The sequence below is a fragment of the Dermacentor variabilis genome, chromosome 4 (genome assembly GCF_050947875.1).
Source record: "Dermacentor variabilis isolate Ectoservices chromosome 4, ASM5094787v1, whole genome shotgun sequence".
In the NCBI taxonomy this organism is placed as follows: Eukaryota; Metazoa; Arthropoda; class Arachnida; order Ixodida; family Ixodidae; genus Dermacentor; species Dermacentor variabilis.
In genome coordinates, this window is record NC_134571.1 from 122339414 (window position 1) to 122358778 (window position 19365).

At 47.3% G+C, this 19365-nt stretch overlaps 1 protein-coding gene across 2 annotated transcripts in view; it reads right to left on the reverse strand.

Annotated features, from left to right (window-relative positions):
• LOC142579698 (DNA damage-regulated autophagy modulator protein 1-like) overlaps window positions 1-18718 on the reverse strand; it is a 112443-nt gene extending 93725 nt beyond the window's left edge. Inside the window, exons 1-2 of one of the 2 annotated variants that reach the window (XM_075690174.1) lie at window positions 18544-18718; window positions 97-379 (exon numbers count right to left, since the gene is read on the reverse strand). The gene's annotated coding sequence lies outside the window, so the exon portion shown is untranslated. The remainder of the gene's footprint in view (window positions 1-96; window positions 380-18543) is intronic. The other variant, XM_075690175.1, reaches the window with a different exon arrangement.
• Window positions 18719-19365: the final 647 nt, after the last annotated feature.

Below are 19365 nucleotides of genomic sequence, written 5' to 3' on the forward strand. Positions count from 1 at the left end.
AAGGTACAGCACTTCTATGGCGAAGTACAAATGCAGTGGTGGCGGCAGTGGTCGGAACATCATAAGCAAAAGAAATATGAAAGGTTAGTCACTAACCTGCAAGATTTGAAGAAGTCACTTGCGCGACCGCCCGCCGCCACCACCGCTGTACATATGCAACCGTATCTGATCGACCTGCTTGTTTTACGCAGGTCGATGACGTCACGAGGTGCGCGAGGCCCACATATAGTCTCAGTTTGTTGCGGCGTTGCAGAATCTGAAAGATTCAGTCACTTTTGTAGCCTCTCATCATGGATGAAGATGTGACTATTCCACGTCAGTCTGTTCATTTTGGGACACCTCGATGTCGGTACGAAGTACGGGAGGTCCAGGTGGTATCCTGCAAGATTCGCAGAAATCAGTCACATGTGCCACCGCCTGCCGCCACCACCACTGAACAAATGCCCATTTCAGGCCTACGTCTCCGGAAAATCTATATTCTGTAAACTACAATACGTTTATGTACAAGCTAAATCTCTCTAATTGTAAGTCGCGATCCTACGCACACGTTATTGATGCTGACCTGCGCACCCCCAAAAATGCACAAATCGGCAATGCGTGATAGTCTGCAGTGTACAAAAAACAAAAGGAGGACATTTTCGAGGGTAACTCATTGCTCTTCGCAACTCTGTTGAGGGTGAAGTGCTTTTACCGCAGAGCCCCAGAAGTGGTTTATCGTTGGGTCTCCATGAGACCAGTATTATCGGAATAGAGCCGAAACTGACCAGACATAGTGGCGTCTGGCCTGAGACCGAATGAGTAGCCGTTTATAACCAGTTCTGGCACCCTTCACTGGAAGTGGGTTGTCTTGTACTCTTTCGATACATTTTGCCTCACTTCGGCAGCGAAGTTCGGGTGTTACTTCAGTGGTCTTCTTCGGAAATTTTCTCGGCAACAAGGCATTTAGATATCGCCTTGCTTGTCGATATCTTATCACGAAGGCCCAGCCTATGGAGATATAGTAACACACAGGCGGCTCCCTATGTTACTGGCTTGGATTAGCGGGGCTTTAGGCATCAAATGCCCTCCTTACAAAAAAGTCTCTCTCCTCCCTAGAAAGCTTTATAATCTCCTTGCCTCCTTCAAACAGATGGCGCTCTGAAAAATGAAAAAAGAAGGGGAAGAAATACTAAAGAACACATGGACGTTCACAAACGCACTAAAGCCTCTTTCACATGGAGCGATGTGACCGCATATTTCTCAACTTCGATGAGTCCGCACTGCCCTTTGACATGCACTGAACTCGTTGGCTGCGATTTTGTCATGTGTGAATGTGTTGCGGAACATGGAATTTGTTCGTGGCGCCGGATTATTTAGCCCAGCCCGCTTCGGTGAAAACAAAGAAAAAGACACTAAGGACTGCTTTCGCCGAACATTTCCCGCGTTTAAACTCACTACTCCACGTCAAAAAATAATAAAAAAGTAAGAAAAGGACACTGGATACAGTGAAGTAAATATTCGTTGACGATCCATGTTGTAATTGTTTTTCCCACCACGCAGCATGCGCAATTTCGCATGGAGATTGGGCAGCTCCGGATACCGCAAAATGGTATGCACGAAGAGGCCTACGGCACACTTTCCGCGCCTGCGACATCGGAAGAGGGATATCGCAAGCAAAAATTCACCGCTTAAATTTGGAAGATATAGTGGCGCGAAATACACCGCGATACACAGGCACACGTTCCGCGTTCTATGCGTATACCAGCACTGGTGCAAAATGCTCAAAGACGCAGACACGAAAAAAATTGCGCGGCAGAACACTTCTCACGATGACTGTCGACGGTAATGCGCAGAGCACCGAGTCAATGCAGCGACGTAAAGTATTGCCGCCGTCGAAACGAGTTATGTTTGAGAAATGTCATCATCATCATCAGCAGCAGCAGCCGCAGCAAGATCACTCGGAGCCACCAGGCTGCCGCGTAACCTGCGCGCGGTCTCCGAAATGCATGGTGCGCAGGGGCGTGCGAACGCTGAGAAACGCGTCATGCGGCAGCCGGGATCCTTTCTCGCGCTTCTTTCTCGACACACTGCGCCATCTAGCGGCCCTGCCGAGAAATCCGCGCGTGGCCTCAAAGACGAGAAGTGTGGCGCGCGTGCCTAAGAACGCTGAGAATGGTTCCCCTCGCGCTTGCTGCACAATCAGTGACACATATACTCGGCGACTCAAGTTGGCTAGAGGTTCATCGAAGAGCGGCACATGTCCAGTGCATTCGTGGCAAAGCTCGCTAAAGCGGTGACGTGAAAGGTGTTCTTTGAAATGCGGCGCATACTCATTGCATCTGCGGCGCAGCCTGCCAATTATTCGGGTTGCTGTCCTTCAAAAACTCTTTTGACGTGAGCTCGATTCCGCTCGGCATCGGAAAAGTGTAAAGGATCCTTTTCATGATTATAGAACGGGACATGCCCACTGGCACCTACCTACTTACCCAAGTTGGCGGCAAAGACCTTTATTGACGAGCGGCAAACCTACACGCACACTATTCATGTGATCCCAGTTGGTGTCAAAAAACGTTCACTGAACACCGGCACAGATCGAGTAGCACATATATCCAGTGCTCCAAGTCGGTGTCAAAGAGTTTGTTCGAACCCACTGCGGTATCTCACAGTGGCCAATGTCCGCGTAAAAGAGGTTCGTTGAAGAGCGGCCCGTATGTGCACACTGAATACGCATTTACAAATACTCAGTGACTCAAGCTGGTCCGATGGTTGGCTTCAAACCCCGTTACCTCGGAACAGCAACCCGACGCGCTACCCTTCGAAGAGGGACTATCCAGTGACCCATGTAGGCGGCAAAACTGTTAGATAGAAACAAATGTACATAGAGAAATACATCGACCACGAAAGCGTGCGAAGTGCCATAATAATGCTAACGCACGATGCAAGCGCTCCACACAAGCGCTATTATAACCCTTTCAGCTTTCCTTTGTTCGCGGGAGCCGGTGTATTGGGACGATTGCACGAGAGCTTGTCATGAGTCTTTTGCTCCCAGGACCTATCAAGAGTAGAACCATCTTCCCGGCTCGATGATTGCCAGTGAAGACCACGCGCAACTTCGCACGGCCATAATCAACACCATCACTTCGAGCTTCACATGAATATCACTACGTCATTTGCTACCTTCCTTTATTCTTTATTGTTTTGTGGACTTCTTTTTCTTTTTTACCCCACTCCCCTCTGTAACACCTTCGGGGTCTTCAAGGTATAATAAATGAAATAAAATGAAATGACTGATTATGATGAACATGGCCTTACGGCCTAGTGTATTGAAACAAAGGGAAGTGAGGGGGGGGTAAAAATGAATTACAATCGGTCGTCGACTACGCCGGTACGCGTAAGGTCCAAACAGATAGCAGGGTGCCCTTGACGTGAGCGGCATTTCGAGATACAGCGCAAGATCTCAAGCATTTCATATCCTGGGTGAGAAACATCCTGTGGAGTGGTTGCAGGCCGACGCGATCCCACCGAAACTCCCATCTACGTTCAGGAATGCACAAACCTGCCATAACGCTCCTTTAAATCTTGCCCGGCACTTAAACGCACTGCAGGTGACCGGCCTTTATATTGCGGGTGCTGAGCTAAAGAGTTTACAATGGGCAAGCGAGTAACGTTACGAATTACGCCGCTGCTAATGCTAAGTTCGATGAACGAGGCTATGAATCAAACACGTCGGTAGTGTTTGCGACAGTCTCTGCTTTCGGCAGGATGTGCGCGCCGTTGCGCACACGGGGGCTAACGTACTGAGCGGTATTTATTTTCGAATGACGAAACAAGATTATTCGAGATGTGCGCAACCTCCTTGCGATTATCTAGGTAGAGGCAAGAGTGTCCCGCGCCGATGATGCCGTGTATTTGCCGTCCCTATAGACCGAACCCATTGTCTCACCCTGCATTACGTTCACGCACGCACATAAGTCGCTCATGTAGTACGCTCGTGGCGCCTTCGGCACAGTGGGACAAGTAATGTGCACTCTCGTCGTCGTCAGCGCGATCTGCTATGAAGGCGCTGCTGCGATACTTGAAAAACACGGGATTTTCTGACAAATTGTGACTGTACACTGTGGGACGTAGGACTGCACGGTGACACTGCGTAAGACTAGGAACGCCTTCGCGGGCTACGTGACAGTGCCCACAGAAGCAGTTCGCGTGTACGTCCGTGTGTGCGTCTTTAGGTTTTTCTTTTCTTTTTTTTATCCTTCTCTCTCTCCCCTATTGCATCCCCTTGCCCTCCCCCAGTACAGGGTAGCCAACTGGAGATAATCACGGGTTAACCTCCCTGTCTTTCCTTTGCCTCTCTCTCTCTCTCTCTCTCTCTCTCTCTCTCGTCGTGGACGCAATTTTCAAGTGCCAACCAGTAACTCGGACGACGACTGTATTTTCAATGTACACCTAAACCTATTTGTATTCAGACCAGTACTCCTAGGTTAGCGGTACTTTTATTACCGGTACCTGATTTATACGATCAGTGAGAAAGCTGATGTTGCATGCCGGGAACGAGAGTTGGGACATCAAGTAGAAAGCTGAACGTATCGCTCATTATGAAAACTGCTTCCTATTTTCGGATTTAGATCAGTCTCAGAGGAGACGATGACTTCACACAGTGCGATCATCGTAAATGCCTCCCAAGGCCTCTTGGTCTTCAGCGATTCGATTCAACGATGCTCTTTGTCAAAGGAAGCCCCTTTATAGAGCTATAGCACATGCCTATAGCACTCATGGGGTTTCGAGGACAACGGTCTGAGGAAACAGTGGACTGCGTGGAGGTTGACTCGACCACTACCGCGAAGCTCGAGACTCGTTAATTAAGCAGTGACTGGACAGTGGTGTCATGCGATCGCAGAATACGTAATGACATGCCTCTCAGCAACAGCGCGCCTTACACGCATCGCAAATAGCACGCACGCGTTCGATCGTCTCCGCGAAGAGTTCGCGGACCAAGGTTTTGACGCTGATGGAAGCCACGTGCGGAGATGTGATGACCGACCGCACAACCGGATAGCGGAAAAGCAGCGGAGTACATCGTGCTTAGATTTCTTCCTCGTAGGTTGGTTTACGTCTTCGCATCTTACTGCGCTCCAACTTCCCTCATTCTCATTCGAAACCACTTCATTGTCCTACTCTCACGGAGAAGCTCCTGGTCACCAAGTCAGGCGAAGGCGAAATGATGTCGCTTGTTTGATGTCTTGGCTGACTCACCTTGAAGTTTGGGACTAGCTTGAAGCTGCTCTCACAAGACGTTTGCGGCGGAAGCTATTATTTAGATTATTTAATAGGGGTCCAAATTAATCTGAAATGACACTTACAGACATTAGATGAGTGGTGTTTAAAATGGGACATGGAAATAAACTATAGGAAAACAGCATTCACGCATATTCGCTTAAGTAGGAGCGAACTTTCCTTCATGTACCACATCGGAAACCATCATTCGAATAATGCAGGTTGTTTCATATACTTAGGAGTCAGTATTGTGCCTACATTACTATTGCACTTACACAATGATAATATGTGTTCCAAGGCAAACCAAAATTTATACCTTTTAAAGAAAAAGCTGGAATGTGCTCTGCGGACGTGAAATTACCAGCCTACAAAAATTTTGTACGACCAGTCTTGTAGTACGCTTTTGTTGTATGGTTCCCCCCTCCGAAAGTCCTGAAGGCAAAAAAAAAAAAAAAGAGAATACAAAGGCTGGCAGTCCGTTTCATATGCGGTAAATACCGACGCACGGAGTCCGTTACGGCCTTACGTATACGTTACGCAGACGTAACCATAAGCTAAAGTTTCTTTATAAAATCATGAGTGGGGGAACAAAAATAAACAAGGATTTATATCTACAACCTCCAGGAAGAAGATGCGATCGTCTAAACACTACCAGAGCTATCCAACCTTATTTAACATGTACTGATGCGTTTCCTTTCTTCTTTCTTCATGACAATATTGAAGTATGGAGCGGGTTACCTAACGTAGTTGTTAGCAATGAGGGGTTTCCCGATATTGAAGATGCGTTAGATACGTCTTTATTTTTTTTTTTGCGATGATATGTACTAAATTTTGATATGAGCATTTATTGATTTGTTGACTTTTCTTTGTAAAACCACCCGTCTTTCTTCCTTGTTTTTCTGTGGTTAATGACCACAGCGTCAGATAATTTGTGTAATACATTGAATGAAAATTATGTATCAAGTTTTCTTGACACATCACCCTCGTTGTAATGGCCCTAAGAAGGGGGTTGGCTGTATCAAATTAATAAAAAAAATCATTTTTTGTTATATTATAATACAGCCGACGCTGTATGGGTTGGTGGACATGCCATTGCGCCGCTGAGCATCAGTTGCCGGTTTCGGTTTTCGGCCACAGCGGCCGAATTAATAAGAAGAACGGAATGTAGAATCGTTTATTTAGCGTGTGTTGATTTGGTGCACGTCAGAGAACCTCAGGCGGTCGAAAATTGTCCGAAATAACCTCTAGGCGTCGATACGTGTTATACATGTAAGGTAGCCTGCATTAAAGTAGTTTCGGGTCCCACAAGCAGCCTATTCTTCACCAGACTTCTGGAATAGCCCGCTTAAGGCTTGCTGCAGCGTCACACAGAATCTACGACCAGTTGCACAGCACGGATAAGGCACTAAAGGAAAATCATTAGAATTGGAAGAAACCTTCCAGCTGCTGGCCACCCACTCTTGCACGAGCTGACAACGACACTGCCTCGTCGTCCTTTGAGCGAAACTCGTATATTCGTTCCGCATCATCATTCCCGTCTGGTACGCCGCACAGGGATCAGCAAATGGTAATAGGCAGTATATATAAGCACAGCGCAGAAAGAAATTACTGGACTGCCTTCATGCGCCAGAATTCTTTCTCGATTTAACCACTAGCGTCTATTTTCACCATTACTGTTCTATGTGGAGTCCATGCAAGCGCAGTCAACGCCTATTGAGCGCAAGTGTTGCAATCGCATTGAAGGAGCACATTGATGTCCGGAGAGAGAAAAAAAAATAATGCTGCCGTCTAACAGCAATGTACCACACCTCCATTTCGCACATTTTGTGCGTTGCGCAACCGAAGGCTATCGATTTGCGATGAGCACAAGCAGCCGCTAAAGAGCGCACCCCCTATCGACCAGCGCAAAGACGTCAAAGAATAACGATGCGGTACTGCGTGGTACAGCATTGAGTGGCTCATTGGCTCCAGATTGCCATAGCTTCTTTCGTAACTTTACCGTCTGCATTACACAGCTTAAGAAGTATTTTTTTCTCTCTCTCTCTTTTACTACCGACAATCCACTCATTATCTTTAACTTGGCGGTTCATGGCCGTATATGTGGCCCTTGCGCCAATCCGAAGGCAATCCGAAGGACAGACAGTACGACGGAAGGCAATGAAGAGATGCTGCTTTTGCGCTGAGGCTGCGCGTTCGTCGCTTGCTGTTCGTGTAATTATCAAAACTTTCTCTGCTTTAGTTCTAGACAGCGACAGTCGGACGGGGAACTAGTTTGAACGTACATTAACAGATTCGCGCCCACAAATGCGTATATAGTGAAAGCTTCTCATTGTCGCAGAGCGAGAAGTAAGCACCGATCGTGAGTAACAATCGCAGCTAAAAAAGCATAGCGCGACCTGCGTTTCGCGCAACGCAGGCGCGTGGACGTATGGACGCAGTCATTCGGAAAAGGTACAAAGGAGTCGTTTACCACTGGTCGCCACGGAATGGCTCCGCACCCAGGCTAGTTGCGAGCTTGGTTGTCAGAAATATGCATAGGGGAGCGACCTGAATCGTCACATGCTCTGGGACGGTGCATTCCCGCTGGATTGCGAATGGCGCCGCGAGGCCAGCGGCTTTGGTTGTGGAGGCTATCAGAATAAAGTTTGTTCCTCTCCTCCTCCTCCTGGTGTATGCGCATTTGGTTTAAAAACGGCGTCCGTCCTTTTTGAAGGAAGTATTCCTCGCATGAGCACCACGGAAGGGCACGGGAGTGAGCATTAGCTGCTCAAGCGCGCTTGTGCGCAAACGCGCCGCAATGACAGGGCGGAGAAAGGGAACCACATTCGAGGAAGCACCAGTACATTGAAAGAGAGAGAGAGAGATTGTGAAGAGGAAGAAAGCTATCTGAAAGCGAACGTATGCGATGGGAGCGCCAGAAGAAAGGGGGTTCGCTGGCGGCTGGCGGATAATAAGCAGATTTGTCCGCAATATCTACTGCCGGCCTCAACGCGAAGGTTCCCGCCTCCGGCGAGGGCAACGTGAGATGAGTCATGCGACGGAGCAGACGCAGCGTACACACATCCACCAGGTTCTGCTTTGCGCGATTGTTACGGGATGGTAGCGCCACCTTCCCGCTCTACACGGAAACTTTATGTACGGCAGTACACGGGACTTTCTACAGCCGGCACCACCGCTACTCCAGTCGCACAGTCACCACGGGCAATACCTCTCGCTGAACCTGCCTTCTTTGGCGCCTGGAGAGAGGCTTAAAAGCTTCCTCGGCGTGTAAAGGAACGCTTAAAGGCACGCTTAAAGACCTTTAAATCACGCTGAAGGATCAGAGAGAGCCGCTTTATATCGTCGCTTCTCGTCTGTAGTCGTAATGGGGAAGCCGCGTTTATGGGAGTATGGGTCATTGTTTAAGGGGGTATAAGCCATTCATTGTCTTCCTTGATGTACACATTTAAACGCAGAGGTGATACGTGAATAGGTGTGCCTACCTATATCGACACGATGACCACGCACCTTTGTTCAATATTCGGGGTTACCTATGTGTCGTGCGCTAAACAGCTTCGCTGGTCATCCACTTTCACAGAGTGGAATGACACCGAATTCTTTTTTTTTTTTCTTTTTCAGCAAAACAACCCAATAGCGAGAAAACGGTTTGAATTGCTTGACTTGACGCGTAGGCTTCGATGCGGCTATTCAGGCCCTTAATTTAAGGAGCACAAGTTTCGCTTCCATTATGTCGGTCGCAATCAGTACTTCTTAGCCAAATCAACGAAAAACAGATTTGATAGCTTAGGATGCCTCCACAAGCTGATCTGGTGCTTCGTGGTACTCTTATCTTTAAACTTGCTACACACTCTCTACCTGTATCAAAAATGACTTTTGCTGAAAACTGCGCACTTTTATTAAAACCGGCGTCGCTCATTTCGATGCCACGACCAATGCGACGCGTGTGAAAATGCAGCAGCGAACCACACCATGTAGGAAGTGAATCACACGAATTTGTAGGCTGGCTGACCCTTCTTAACTGCTGAGTGACCATCAACAGATATCATACTTGTCATAGCCACAAATAGAAGAGAAAACATTGAAAAGAATAGCACGCTGTGGAACAGTGATCGTATCCGTTGCAGATAAATGGATTACTTGCTCTAAAGCACATCGATCACTTACCTGCGATATTACATATGAAACTTAGACTACCTTGCAGTATACGCGCGGTCGCGTTATTTTAAAAGTGACCACACACAACATATAGCGCTTGTACGTACAACAGATAATGCTAATCAAGCAATCTTTGTCGCGTGGTACATTTTTTCATATAGAATGTACACTATAACACATGTACAAAATACGTCAATGTAGGTGCTCCAGAAGTTGATTGACATCCTACTCGTTGCCTAGGTTTCTCACTGTTCCTAATTTGTTTTACTTAGCTATAACGATTATGGGGCAGCGCGGCGGGAAAATTTTCTACATTGTCGAGGAATTTATTTTCGGTTGAGTATGACTGAATCGCCCAATTTCGACTCTAATGCTCTTTTTTCTTCCTGATAAATTTAGTTCGATTCGCTTCATTTATGTTATTTTATGTATACCTTCATTTTCAATAATACATGCAAAGAAATCTTTGTTTTGATTCCAACCTACATAAAATCAGCTTGTGTTTCACAACTTTTACATTTCTCAGATTTTTTTTTTATTTAGAGCAACAAGAATCTTTGACGTATGAGTCATAGTGCCTAGGTTACGGTATGGGGCGACCACACTACCACACAAGCTACATCAACCTCATTTTCACATCAGTGGCATCTAGGTCACATTCTTCTAGATATTATAGTCGACCTTATTTCTTAATACGACGACGTCGGCATAATGACGAATCGATGACGATGATGGCATGAGGACAACTACGAAGGCGACACGACGATTCTTTATATTAACGGTCTATGCCCATAAATAAGTGGGCACATCCGGTTCAGTCTGCCTGTTTCGTCGTCGCATGTTACTCAAATGTGTCTTTCTAGCCGTGGTAGCAGTCAACGCTTTTCTTCAATATATCCTGTGTGTAGATTCTTTACTGCGTCGTTTCATATGTTTTCCTATAGAAACTGAAGAAGTGTGCGATTTCGGCCTTGTTGGTACGACATACTGCAACTGAAGCGCAAAACGCGGAAACAGAAGGAGAGTATGGAGGGTGGCTTTCACTGCATTGCAGATCTGCATTGCGCTTCGGCGGCAAGCCAAAGCTTTATTTCGACCGAGTTCAAGGTGATACATTATAATACCGGAGCTTTCTTTGCCTGACCTTCCTGGTTTGGCGCGGCTGCTTACTGCGGCGGCGCCGCTAAGCACCTCGGTGGATATATTTGTGGATATATATACTAAAGTGCCGTCTTGCACAATGGACCATTACTGGGCATAGTGCTAGCCAGCACCAGGCATAGCGCGAACCAAGGTGGCCCATAGCGGCCAGTTGAGCACGCAAGCGCGGGCGCGAGCTCCCACACAAACACACCGTCATCGTCCTGCCATCGTGCTCGTTCCATCACCTTCCTTTCTTTGTGATCATTCCCGCGTCATCGCTCCGCAGTGTTCATCTTGTCGTCGTCACTGCGTTGTCATTTCGTCGTCACGTCCTCATCATCATCATTCCGTCGTCGTCGTTCCATCGTCATCAAGCCGTAGTCACCATGTCATCGCTGTCATTGCGTAATCGTCATACATTCATGAACATATCGCTTCTCAAACATTCGAGCGTTTCATCAACGAAGTCGCGAGGGTTTTGCCGTCTTGCTTTATTTACGGTGAAAATGTGCTTGTTGCTATGGTCAAGATGCCCAGAGGCATCTTTGCCAGCTGGACCCTCGTCTACGTGAATGTATCTTTATGATCGATATTGAGAAATGTCGGTTCGGATTATTCTAAATCGAGTTTTTCATCAAGCCACGTATTTCATAACCATGCCTAGTGGTAATGCCCACTTCTTAAACCGGATATTGCAACCTTTTAAACTGTTTAATGCGTTAGCAGTCTCAGTGTACTTCACGCTCGTTCTTGCTGCTATGTATCTATGTTTGTGTTTAACCATTTTCCCACCTACCTGGGTCACTGGGCACTTCGTGGTCGCATGAGTAGCGCATAGAGCTGGGCTGTACTTAGGCAGCAGGGTTCCAAACCAACCACCCTAACTTGGATCTACGAGCATGTGGCAACGTGTACATACATGCCATTCTTCAAAGAACCTATTTCATACCGATGTAGGTCACTGTAGACGGGGGACTGCGTTGGCATGTCGGTTCAAAGAAACTCTTGGACACCGCCTTGGAGCACTCGGTATGCACCACTCGGTCTGTGCTGGTTTCCGGTAAACCTTTTTGATATCAACCTTGATCACTGGATATGGGCCAGCAGGCGTGTGATGCTCTCCAATTAACGTCTTTTGTGCCAGCTGTTGTGAATTTTGACATGCTCCAGTTCCGTGAGGTTAAGCCCGCCGCTGCCACCATTGTTGTGAGTGTCGGGGGTCCGTACGGCCAACGAAGATTCCACGGATGGTGCAGTACCAGGTGCCGGGAGAAATAATGGCTCCGAGCGACATTGAAGAAAATGAGAAAGGCATTATATTAAAAAAAAGGTACGTTGTTCAGTCTTACGACACGGCTCCATCTATCGGAGCACACTACATGCTAGAGTCTTTGCATGTCCGAGCGTCTCCCTCTTTTCACAGCCGTCCGGATCCGCTTTTTATGCCCTTTTCTTCCCTCTTTCCCTCGTTGAGGGAATTAACTGGCCAATCACAAACACCGAATCGTTCACCATCTCTATCGCCCCTCACTTGTCTCCAACGAGGTGTTCCTGTCACCTACGTCGGGCTCCTTTCTACAACGAGGTGCTCGGGTCTCCACCATGGTGCACCTGTCTCCACAATAGTGCACCTGTCTCCGCCGTGTTGCTCGGGTCTCCACCGTGGCACAATACGAAACAGCCACGTGGAAAACTGGAGCTGCTGTCGACGCTTTCTCCGAGAGTTCTCGACGCAGACCCTGTCATTGATCATTGGCCTCTTTGTGACGCTCAGGAGGGTGACGTTGCTATCTTGAAGCGAAGTGAATGATGAGGCGTGGGCATCAACCGTGACAGCTGGATATCGCTGCTTGGGCATCCTTTCTTCTGGGGGTTCGCCAGGCACAACGCAGTCAACTTAGGTAACTGGATATGTGCCACAGGAAATGTACCACTCTACAATGACGAGAAGTATCCCTTAAAATTATCCAATACTGAGCGGAATCGAAGCCATGTCACCAGGATTCCCCAAGGACAACAACCCGACGCGCTAGAAGGCTGGGCAACAACTGCACTGGATATGCCCTACTTTTCAAAGAACGCCAACGTTTTAGCGAGCTACGCTATGAATTCAATATGTGCCGCTCTATCAATGAGTCTCTCGTCGACTTGGGTCACTGAGTATGTGCCACTGAGCGTGCGGCAAGCGAGGGAACGATTCTCAGTCTTAGCAGGGACCGGCGCGCCACGCCTCTCGTTTTCGAAGGTCACGCGCGGACTTGTCGGCAGTGTCAATAGATGGCGCAGCATGTTCAGAAATAAGCCCGAGAGATCAGCCCAGTTTCTGCGTAACGCGTTTCTCAGCTTTCGCACAAGCCGACGCGCCATGAATTGCGGAGGCCACGTGCAGGCTTCGCGGCGGCTGTGCTAGATGACGCCGAGTGTTCTTAGGGAGGCTTGAAAGAGGCGTCCCGCTGCAGTACGCGTCTCATACATAACTCGCTTCGACGGTGGCAATACGTTGTGCCGCTATAGGGATTCAATGCTAACGCATAACCGTCGACAGGCATCGTGAAAAGAGTTCTGCCGCAGTTTTTTTTTGTTGTTGTTAGGAGGCGCTGAACCGGTTCTGTTGACTCCGTGACGTGTTGTTTTCACCACCCACTTCCTACAAAAATTTTGCAAGCTGAATCTTCGTGTTATGCTTACGGGCGACCGGGTTACATGTAGCAACTTCCCGCACCCATAGCGGGAGCTCTATGTCAACATTAGTGCGCTGCGGAATCATACGCTTCCTTTAGAGGAAGCGTATTTCACAGCGTCCTTGTACAGGCATCCTGAGGAAGGCTGCAGCAGGAGTTAAGAGCTCAAAATTTCACTCTCTCTGCCTGTATCTCCATCATTTGACGCCGTCGACATCACCGCCATGCATGTCTCCTTCGAGGTTCTGCATCCGTAGTTATTTTTGAGGCGGATGTATTCGTGGATATATGTAGGCTATTTGGGCCACTTGGGTATGTATCTGAATAGAGAAACTTACGGTGGGCTACTGTCCAGAATTGTAGTAGACAAGCTGGGTCACTGGGCGTGGTGCCACTGGGTGTGTGCCAGAGCAGAAAAATTGTGCACTTTGAACTTTGCCGAAAGGCTGGGGCAACTATGGCACTAGCAATACCCGAATATGAATGTGCCACTGTGACACAGGGGGCTATGAAGCAGGGGACATTCAGATATGTATGTGTCGTACTTCTCTATGCATGCACATCTTATCAATACTTTTCCCTCAACAAGCTTAATCATCGTCTTGACACAGACAGCTTACATATGTGCAGGAGGCGAGGCTGGGCTCACGTGACCCGCTGCTGCTGATACCTTGGTAACACAAACACGCTTCGTGTCGTTTGGATTACAACTATGTGTTGGGTCTGCGTATTTTGTTTTCCGTTAGTACTTTGTAACGATCAGCTATGTGCGACTTTGCGATATTCACTATTTCTTAATTTTTCACTTAGGTTAATTTTTTTGTCGTTCAGATAAGCTTACTTCATTTTTTTCCCAATAATTTCAGTCACCCAGTTTCTTAGTCCATTTAGAGCATAAGTGGAGCAGCATGAAGCAAACATTTCCAATCTCTCCGCTTGGACGCCCAGTTAACCCTACCCACTATAATTTAATGCTTCGAGTTTTTGTGCGTGAGCTGATCAAGAACCTTGTTTCTGTGACCAATATGTAAGATGTATCGTTATCAAGCTGTCTATATTGTAAGACAAGCAAGGAGTTTGCAATGCATGAGGGGCACAGACATCTCTTTTGACGCCATACCGTGATTTCATATACCATAACGTCATTCTCGGCCACTTACAACGCGACGGACGTCACATTCTGTTTATTAGAGCAACATGAGCCACATCGCATGCCTCAATCAAGTTTTCTTAATGACGGCTGCCACTGTGCCGCATAATGCAGCCAACAGGCCGCTTGCTCAGTCCTGCACGAGGCGGTGGACAGAAGCCAACTTGTGCCGGGACTCCGAAGCTTCCTTGTCGATGACGCACGTGCGAAGTGAAATGTCGTCACGTTGCTGACACGTGTAGGATCGAGCAGCACGCGGCGTGCATATTAAGATACGTTAGGTTGAGGAAGGGAGTGGCTCTCGCTGGTAATGGTCGACGGATTCAGCTTTGACTTGAGCTAGACTATGAAATATCGCCGGATGTACGGAAGTACAATCAACAGCTAAAAGAAAGGGTTGAACAGTACTTATCACCTTTCGATTCGTAATGGATTCCTGTAGTAAGTTCAAGCGATCAGTCACACTGGCTCAGTGGTTTATCAACGCCATGATCACCATTTTATATTCACTGTCAAGGGCCTCTCGCCGGGCATTGCTATGATCCGTCAGTGTAGATATGTTTGCTTGTTGGTGTAACATTTTGCAGTGTTTTCTTTGTTGCGCAAATGACACAAGCTCGTAGAATATAAACAGAGGCACACACAGGTGCTAACTTCCAACAACAATTTATTTCCGGGACCGACGCCACTTATATACCCTTACTTCTTTTCTCGCTTTTCTTTTTCTTTCACGAGCATTGTCTACTGTCAAGGTAACAGACCACAAGATAGTATAACACAGTTGCAGATTAGGCAAAAACTATTATGTTTAACACATGCGCAGGAATTAAAACTCCCTCTTTGATAGTGGCATGGACATTTGCGAACGCAAGCGTTGCCAAATTCTTCAGTGCTGACACTTTCATTAATAAGACGAGTTAATTCGCGTTTGCTGCTCCCGATAATAACTACCTTCAAAGCGGGGAACGCATCCGCACTTGTGAGAATGGATTGCGAGGAAGCCATCCAGCGAAAGCTTGTTTACATTATTGGAGTGCTCCCGTAATAGTGTTTCCCTAATCTGCAACTGTGTTTTAATATCTTGTGGTCTGTTACCTTGTCAGTAGACAAGTGCTCGTGAAAGAAAAAGAAAAGCGAGAAAAAAAGTGAGGGCACACAAGTGGCGTCCGTCCAGGAAATAAATTGTCGCTGGAAGGTAGCACCTGTGCGTGTCTGTATTTCTCTCCTACGTCTTTGTGCTATTTGCGCTACAAGGAAAGAAAACTGCAAAACATTACAACGGTATTACAGAACTAGGTGCGGGGGGGGGGGGCAAAAAAAAACAAATTTGGTCATGTCAACGGAGGGACGTATTGTGATGAAGAGAATAAGTTCACTTCAAATACACCGAAAACGCACAAAAGATAAAATTTTGGTAATAATTGGCATGGTGAGTGAGGGCGTATGGCGACGTTGTGAAGGCGGTTAAGGGCTTAAGGGCTGTAATGTTCTTTGAAAATTTTTCTGCCTCTGCCTCACGAACTACCTAATCTGGCAGTGTAGTATATTCAACTCCGGCCTCTATGACAACGAGAAAAAAGTATTCTTTAAGCGCAGCGATAGTGCGGTGTAAACGTTGAAAGTGCAAGCTGCGAGTGCGGCCGGAAAAACGGTTCGCTCGAATAAACATTGCTCGCTTTGGCGTCACGGTGCCGAGCACAATGCAAAGGTCCGACTCCTGGCGCTGCGACTGCATTGCAATGAGGCTGGAAGTGCAAAAAAAAAAGAAACAAAAAAGAACGCTGGTGTAGACAAAGCATAGTTTGTACACTAAGGAACCTACGGTAATCAATTCTCTGCAGCCCCCTTAGTTAAATATTTCCAGCTTTGCAAGCAGTCATGAGGTCTCGCAATCTTCCTTCAGTTTTTTTTTTCTTTTTTTGAGGATCGCGTGGACACAAACAAATTTGGGCGCGCTTACCCGGTAAAAGAGAACTCCTCGGTGACACGAATAAATCCTTCTCGTCATAGGGTGTTGCTGTGCAGAAAGCCACGCGCACCCAGCACGCTGTCGTCGCATGCATCTGTGTGCCAGACGCAGCTGCGCAACAAAAGCGGGCCAGTGGAGGACGTTGCTGTGCCTCGCGTGGGAGCTCCCCTTCCCAGCACAGCTGCGATCGCTTCTCATTATCGGTGCGCTTTCGAGCGGGGCGATACGGCGTTCATGGCATGTAACCATGCATCCGCTATGGGACTCGCTCAGCTGTATCGCGGTCGCAGTCGCATCGGGCCAAACCGTAACAAGGGAGGACGCCAAGGAAACCGCTGTGCTGTTTTTTTCCTTTCTATTGAGCCGAGGAGGCCATTTTAATCACTGGAAATATGCCGCGCTATGAAAGACAAGAAATCATGTAATTACGAGAAAGGAAGTTCGAGTGGGTTTCAATTGAAACACCAGTTGGAAGGGATGAAAAAAAAATTTCCTTGCCACCGCAGTACACCGCACAGAGACAATAGCTCTCCGCCTAGCTCAATCAGCTGCGCGACCAGCCTCTGCTGGAAGAAAGTGTTCTACAACATCAACGCATCAGAAGGCCGTGCAAGCGCTACTGCGCTTTTTGAGATCTGCCGGCATGTGTGAACACCTCGAATGACAACACCCGTCAGGTTCTGTTTCTCTCTCTCTGTCCTCTATTCAAACACAATTTTCCCCACTCCAGTGAACGGTAGCAAACTAGAAACTGCGTCTGGTTAACCTCCTGGTATTTGCTCCACACTTCTCTCTCTCTCTGTCTCTATCTATCTCTTTTAGTATAGGCCCTCATCATGAATTCAAACAGTTGTAATAAATAGTCGCAATGCCTTGCCTGATAAGCGGTAGGGCAGAGCTCCCGAATAATTTTAACCCCCGGGGGCCCGCTGAATTAAGTGCACTTAAACCTATGCCTAGAAGCGTTCTTCATTCCGCCCTCATCAGAGTACGAAAGCAGCGTACGGCATTGCAACCTGAAACCTCGAGCTGAGCAGTAGAACTGAGTCATCATTGTAGGTACCGAATTCTTGCGCAAAACGAGGCTTAAATATGCGCTATGCTGATTAAAGAGAAGCACCGCCGCTTAGAATAATACAATGGGATCCTTTCGTTCAAGGACACGCTTCCTCTCCTCACCCTCCTTCACATACGCACACTTTCGTGTTTCCTTCTTTTTTTTTTTTCATGATTGTTTTCTCTTTGTCACGCAGACCTGCTGATTCTGGCGATACCCAAAGTGGACGCGCGTTCGAAACAGAAAAGACGGCCAGAAAACGCCTCGTTAGATAAGGTTTGACTTCAAATTTTTGTTAGGGTGGCCTAGGTCTGAAAAAGTTGAATCTTTTGGCCTTAGAGCGCGTGTGAAGAAGATTTAAATAAGCGAAATATATTTTGCTTAAGTGCCTTCTGGTCTTAGGAGGTTAGCTAGCTGCTTGTATACGCTTATCTGTTACCTCAATAGAAGCAATTGGGCATTCGCTAAGCGTGCAACGACACTTTCTTCATCGAGTCGTGGGTACAGTTTTTTCGCCGCAACTACATTCGGCGAGAACAATCACGGCAAGCTTACATAAAATGGAGGCATCGCGAATTGTATGCACGCAAATGGACTTGCCAGCTCGTTGAAGCATGGCATTGGAAGTCATCGTTACACTAAATATACACTACTTTTGTAAATAAGCTATTTGTTTCGAGAACACCTGATTTTTCGCTATTTCTCAGTCTCGCTAATTCATTGGCCTTAGTGGCATGCATGAATTTTAAGTGCAGGTATAAAAAAAAAGCGCGAGACTATAATAGCTATGAAAATGAGTAACGTGCCTTTTCCCACAAATAAAGAAAAGGGGGGAGGGGCCGAAATATCAGGGTTTCACAAAGAGATTGTCGCGGCTAATCGAGTTAATCGAATTCCGGCGTTTAATTTGCGTGCCAGAACCAGTGACCTGATTACGAGGCAGGTAGTAATGCGCGTCCAGTGCTCGGTACACGAACGTTTTTTTTTTTTTTTTGCATTTCACATCGGCAATAATTAGGCCACCGTAACGGGGATCGAACCTGCGACCTCGGCCTCAGCAGTGCAAAGCCACATAGGTTACCGCGCCGTGGCTGTGGCCGATAAAGCATTATCTTTGAAAATGCCCAAGCGTTACCTGATCTCGTCACGGTTCCTGTTGCGGCTCCAAGCTCCCTTCCGCGTCTTCGCGAGTGGTCAGCGCTGACCGCCACACCGTCCTGGCTTCTGCTGCACCGACGACGAATGCATTGCCACCGACATTGCGCCCGAGCAAGTACACACTCCGAATAGCACGAGGAGCGCCGGCGTCTGCGGTCGCAGTTGTTGTTGGCTGCATACACGGACAGCTGAATGGATCGCGCAGTGGATAGGTGGCCTCGAGAACGTCGCTGCTCGATTCCGAGACATTTTTCTTGTGTTCTTTTTTTTATGTCGCAACAGAACAGCTGTTTTTGTAAGGCACAGTGTCATTGGACCTTCTGGTTTTGCAGATACATCGCGCTACGGCTACGCGCATAGTATAGGAAGCTATATATGCCAAGGTTGAGTTGATGTTTTGCTTCGCCGATATATTTCCTTCTTTGCCTTTGCGTTTTTTCTTTCGCATTTTCTTCTTACTCATTCGCGTGAATTTAGTTTCGATGCGGAATCGAATTCTGGGGTTTTACGGGCCAAAAGCACTATTTGATTATGAGACATGCGGTAGTGGGGGACTCCGGAATAATTTTGACCACCAGGGGATCTTTAACGTGCCTCCAATGCACAATTTTTGTTAATGTCGAAATAGCATGCCCCTCGGTAGCCGAATTTCCAGGGATCTCAGCACTGAATGAGCGACAAGAACCGCAACAGACAATGAAAATTTTCTCTTCGGTAAACGATGAAACTTCATTGCTGCCTTCGTTATTACTATCGAGCTATGTACAAGCAATTCTCTACAAAAAAAAAAAAAAAAAGG